Source organism: Macaca nemestrina, chromosome 2, assembly GCF_043159975.1.
Source record: "Macaca nemestrina isolate mMacNem1 chromosome 2, mMacNem.hap1, whole genome shotgun sequence".
NCBI lineage: Eukaryota > Metazoa > Chordata > Mammalia > Primates > Cercopithecidae > Macaca > Macaca nemestrina.
Genome location: NC_092126.1, coordinates 101,220,644 through 101,226,643, shown reverse-complemented (window position 1 = coordinate 101,226,643; position 6,000 = coordinate 101,220,644).

Below are 6,000 nucleotides of genomic sequence, written 5' to 3'. Positions count from 1 at the left end.
CCCCCTGCCTCAGCCTCCTGAGTAGCTGGAACCACCGGCGTGCACCACCATGCCCAGCTAATATTTAAAATTATTTGTAGAGACAAGGTCTTCCTATGTTGCCCAGGCTGGTCTCAAACACCTGGATTCAAGCAATCCTCCTGCCTTCACCTCCTGAAATGTTGGGATTACAGGCATGAGCCACTGCACCTGGCGTTTGGCTTTTTTTTTTTTTTTTTTTTGAGATGGAGTCTTGCCCTGTCCCCCAAGCTGGAGTGCAGTGTTGCGATCTTGGCTCACTGCAAACTCCCCCTCTCAGGTTCAAGCGATTCTCCTTTCTCAGCCTCCTGAGTAGCTGGGATTACAGGCACACACCACCATGGCCAGCTAATTTTTGTATTTTTAGTAGAGATGGGGTTTCACGATGTTGGCCAGGCTGGTCTCGAACTCCTGACCTCGTGATCCACCCACCTCAGCCTCCCAAAGTGTTGGGATTACAGGCGTGAGACACCACGCCCAGCCAGATGTCCAACGTTTTGATTGCAAGGAAATTTTTGCTTATCTGTGGTGGTGGATATAATGAACATTATGCATGGACCTTTTTTTTTTTTTTTTTTTTTTTTTAAGCTTATCAGCTATTATTAGTGTTAGCGTATTTGATGTGTGGCCCAAGACAATTCTTCTTCAGGTGTGGCCCAGGGAAGCCAAAAGATTGGAGACCTGTGTATAAAAACAAATTCAAATAGTACATAAATCATGAAAAGGAAGTGTCTTCCTCTCAGTCCTTTCCCCCAAATTATTAGAGTATTTCTGCATACTTTCAGCTGTTTTTTCTGCCTGCATGAACACTGATATTTGTCAAGACATTTAAAAAATTGTTTAAAAACAGGCCGGGCATGGTGGCTCATGCCTGTAATCCCAGCACTTTGGAAGGCTGAGCAGGTGGATTGCTTGAGACCAGGAGTCCAAGACCAGCCTGGCCAACATGACGAACCCTGTCACTGCTAAAAATACAAAAATTAGCCAGACATGGTGGCACATGCCTGTAATCCCAGCTACTTGGGAAGCCAAGACACAAGAATTGCTTGAACCCGGGAGGCAGAGGTTGTAGTGAGCTGAGATAGTGCCACTGCACTCCAGCCCAGGTGACAGAGTGAGACTCTGTCTCAAAAAAAAAAAAAAATTAATAACACAAGTGAAATAATGTTATACATGGATATTGTCCTGTCATTTGTATTTTTCACTTATTATATCCTATGGCAACTCATGGAGAACTACTTTTTTTTTTTTTTTTTTTGCTCCTATAAATAATGCTGTAATGAGCAACCTTGTTCATGTTTGTACATACTTTGCATAGCTGTACAATGTTTCTGTGGAATAATATAATAGAAGTGCTTGGCCAAAGGTGCGTACATTTTAGTAGCTGAGATACTGCCAAAATGCCCTTCAAAAAGATTATTCCAGAATATAATCCCATATGCAAAATGTAAGAGTTCATGGACATTTTAAACGTTTTGAACCATATCCCAGATTTTTTCCCTAGCTCACATCTCCCTCCCAAACTCCGGACTTGTACATCCATCATGTTCTTGACATCTGGATGGTACCTCAAACTTAATGTGTCTGAAATCGAGTGCCTGCTCCTCCTCAGCCTTCCCCATTTCAGTTAATGGGAGCTCCATTCTTCAGGTGTCCAGGTCCAAAATTTGGAGTCATCCTTGACTCCTCTCTTTCTCTCACAGCCCCCACCAGTAATTCCTGTTGACTCTACCTTCAAAATATATCTGGAATCCTATCAATTTCCACACTCAACTCCTACCTCCAAGGTCTGAGCCACCATCCACTCCCACCTGAATTGGGTATTACAAGAGTCTCCTCACTGGGCTCTTGCTTTAGCCCTTGTCCCTCCATGGTGACTTCCAGCAGTCAGAGGATTCTTTTTACGTTAGTCAGATTATGTCCCTCCCTGGCTTGAAGCCTCGCAAGTGCTCTCCATTTTGCCCAGAGTAAAGGTTGAATTCTTTTTTTTTTTTTTTTTGAGACAGAGTGTCACTTTTGTTGCCCAGGCTGGAGTGCAGTGGCGCAATCTCAGCTCACCACAACCTCCGCCTCCCAGGTTCAAGCGATTCTCCTACCTCAGCCTCTGGAGTAGCTGGGATTACAGGCATGTGCCATCATGGCCGGCTAATTCTGTATTTTTAGTAGAGATGGGGTTTCACCCTGTTGGTCAGGCTGGTCTCGAACTTTCTACCTCAGGCAATCCGCCTGCCTCAGCCTCCCAAAGTGCTGGAATTACAGGCGTGAGCCACTGCGCCCGGCCAAGTTGAATTCTTTTTTGTTGTTGCTGTTGTTTGAGACAGAGTCTTGCTCCATCGCCCAGGCTAGAGTGCAATGGTGCAATCTCAGCTCACTGCAACCTCCTCCTCCCGGGTTCAAGTAATTCTCCTGCCTCAGCCTCCCAAGTAACTAGTATTACAGGCGCCCACCACCAACCACTCCCAGCTAATTGTGTGTGTGTGTGTGTGTGTGTGTGTATTTTTAGTAGAGACAGGGTTTCACCATGTTGGCCAGCCTGGTCTTGAACTTCTGACCTCAGGTGATCCACCAGCCTCAGCCTCCCAAAGTGTTGGAATTACAGGCATGAGCCACCATGCCCAGCCGTAAAAGGTGAATTCTTACAAGGCCCAAAAGGACTTGGTCCTGGTTACTTCTCTTTCTCCTCCCATGATCACCCCACCCCCCACTTCCCGGTTCCCTTGCTCTCACAGCTCCAGCCGCACTGGCCTTGTCCTCCTTGCTCGTCCTCCAGCATATCAATGCCCTCCTGCCTCAGGGTGTATTTCCTGTGCCTGGAATCTTCTGTCCAGATATCTGTAAATGTCTCAGTCCCTCACTTCTGTCAAGGCTTTGCTTGAATGTCACCTTTCCCATAAGATCCAGCCTGACCAACCCCTTTAAAATTTAATTGGCAGGCGGGGTGGATCGCTTGGCATCAAGAGTTCAAGAGCACTCTGGCCAACATGGTAAAACCCCGTCTCTATTCAAAATACAAAAATTAGGCGGGCGTGGTGCCACACACCTGCAATACCAGCTACTCAGGAGGCTGAGGCAGGAGAATCACTCAAACCTGAGGGGCAGAGATTGCAGTGAGCTGAGATCACACCACTGCACTCCAGCCTGGGCAACAGAGCAAGACTCCGCCTCAAAAAAAAAAAAAATTAACCCTATCCCATTCCTGAACTCCTTTATCCGACTTTTTTCATTTTGCTTATTATCTGCTAATATCCTATACAATCCATTTCTTACATTTGTTAAAATGTCTCTTTTCTTTCCATTAGAATTTGGGCTCCAGAAGGGCAGGGGTTTTTGGTGTGTTTTGTTCACAGATGATTCCCAAGCCTCCAGAACAGTGCCCAGTACACAGGAGCTGCTCAATAAATATTTGTTGAATAAGTGACATAGCAGAACAGTTTTCAAATGTGGGTCTCTTCAGTTCACACACCCCTTAAGTGTGCTTCCTCCCTCAGGTGAGTTAGCCTCTGCCTCCTCCTTCAGATAAGGGTCTGAGGGCAAGTTTCCTGACTGTTCCCCACACCAAGCACTATATTCTGCCTCTGGGGTGGAGGTGAGCATTGGGACAGTCCACAGTGAAGTAAACATCACAGTTCCATTTACAAATGAATACACAATAAAATCCCACAAATATAATTATGGACTAGTAACCCCAAATAATCCCATACTGTCCTGGGACTACCAGCAAGTCCAGTTCATTATGTTATGCCATAGTTCACTATGGCATCCTGGATCCCCGGAAGGTCAGGACCTGAGGATCTGACCCTGCATGACCTGAGGACTCTCACTTTGCCACAGCTGCTCCCTTGGGAGGAACAGCCTTTAGTTCACTTTTCCTCCTGATGCATCTGGACTTGGGCCCATGACCCTCTGGAGGGAGCTCTTATGGGGGTTTTGCAGCCCTCGAAAGCAGCAGGGGCATGAGCTTAGACCAACAGCCTCAGGCTGGGCTCTGGCCACCTGGATCTGTAGAGGAGGCCAGGCAGAGGATGGATGTGGGAATATGGGATTCTGGTGGCCTTCTAGCAGGTACTTATTTGTGCCCTGTACTTGCCATCCATTATTTCTGCCAATTCTAAGGATGATTATAGCTCCTGATTGAGGAGCTCAGAGAAGCGAAGTCACTTTTCCGAAGTCACTTTTCCAAATTCTTAACAGCAGGAAACTGCAGAGCCAAGATTTAAACAGTCCCTTCACCCCGTATCCTGGAGCAGGGGCTCTTAAGACAGGGAGGGGGCGGAATAAACCCCATCCACCTCACCTACCCAAGCTGGGCTAGGTTTGCATTTCATGGGGCGGGGACTAGAAAGGGCCAGCCCTGAAGCACGCTTGTAGCCTGACCATCCTGAAAATTGTCATTCTTGGGTAGATAATACCCCCTCCTTAGGCCTCCAGAGAAAGTGGTGGTGGAGAGGCCAAGGGAAGTGGCTTGAGGCAGGCACTGGCACCAACACTAGGTCTCTCTTCCCTGTCTCCAGTGATCCCAGAAACTCCATCACCCCATCCACCCTCACACAGACATAGAAGACTGGGCATGGTCAGCAGAGTGAGATGCCAGAAACTCCCTCATTAAAGAACTAGTCTTTGGGGCATGTGTGGGCCCTCTGTGCACCCAACTAAGCCTGCCAAATAGCCCTCTGAGTCACCGGGATCTCAGGGCATCTTGCATAGGCAACTGAGAGCTGGGTTTTGAGGAGGGTAATTTAGGCACCTGGCCAGGGCTGGGCCCACAGACAGCCCTGGGAGTTGAGGGCACAGGGAGTGAAGGCAAAGGGAATGGAATCCAGCAAATTTGTGGCTTGGGGCAAAGCCTCTTTGCGTCCTCTGCTCTCCAGTCCCTCCACACATGTTCGGTCGTACCGCATAGGCTTACCCGCAGCAGGAACCAGCAGAGCACCTCCCAGCCTGTGAGAGCCAGGAGGGGCCCACAGACAGGGGAGGAGAGGAGAGGACTGGAGTGAGGGCTGACCCACAGCTCCAAGCAGCCGCCGGGTTTCTCTATGAGCAGGGTGGGGCCCAGCCCTCACGTCTGGCAGAACCTGGTTGCTTGTGCCAGCTCTGAGTCAGCAGTGCCCATCCTGCCCAAGAACCCTGGGCTAGGGAGGAGGCTGCAGCTCCTATGTCTGTGTCAGGCGCCAGAGGAGGGATTCTGTGAGGTGGGTTTGGAGCATGCAAAGAAAGAGCCTGGCTGCAGCCCCCACCATGGTACAGAGACAGAGGGAAAGGAGAGGCTCCCAGGTAATGTCCTGGCTTGGGGCCTGGGGCTCAGAGTTGGGAGATGATGTGAATATATAGGAATGATGACTAAAATGAAGCCATGTCCACTCCTGGTGTCAGAGTTTCATTGTGACGCTGCCTAGGAAGAGGAGGGGGCTTGAGGAGGCCTGACTTGCTGAGTACAGGGGCTTGCAGGCTCCAGGAGTATCAGAGGTGCAGGTGGTAGGCTCCAAGGCCTGAGGAGGCCCCCAGAGGGCAGAGAAGGGGACCCTTCTTCCCCGCTGGCCCCCTGTATGGAGGTCCAAAGCAAGGCCTGCCAGTGTGGATTTGCTCATCCCTCAGCAAACATGGGGTACGGCCCTGGGCGGAAAGGAAACCAAGGAGGGACCTGACAGGCCTGCCCAGGGCAGGGGTGTTCGCACTGCAGGACAGGATTTGAGCTGAGTGCCAGGTAAGGGGTGAAGCCCCATCTGTGGAGAAGAGGCATGCAGAGCAGGGGGCTCTCCAAAGCCTGGAAGTCCTGGTCCACTTTTAACTCCCAGAACCAGAAGACTGACCTTCAGCTGTTCCATATCCCTTATTCAAGGCCACCCAGGCCTAGTAGGGCCCAGAAGAGGAGGGATTGGGGTAAGCCCCTCCCCCTCCCCCCAGAGCTAGTCCGACTAGCTTTGCCTAACTCTCACATTGGCCTTATCAGCCCAGGAGGCCTGGGTGGCTTCACTAGGGGGCCTA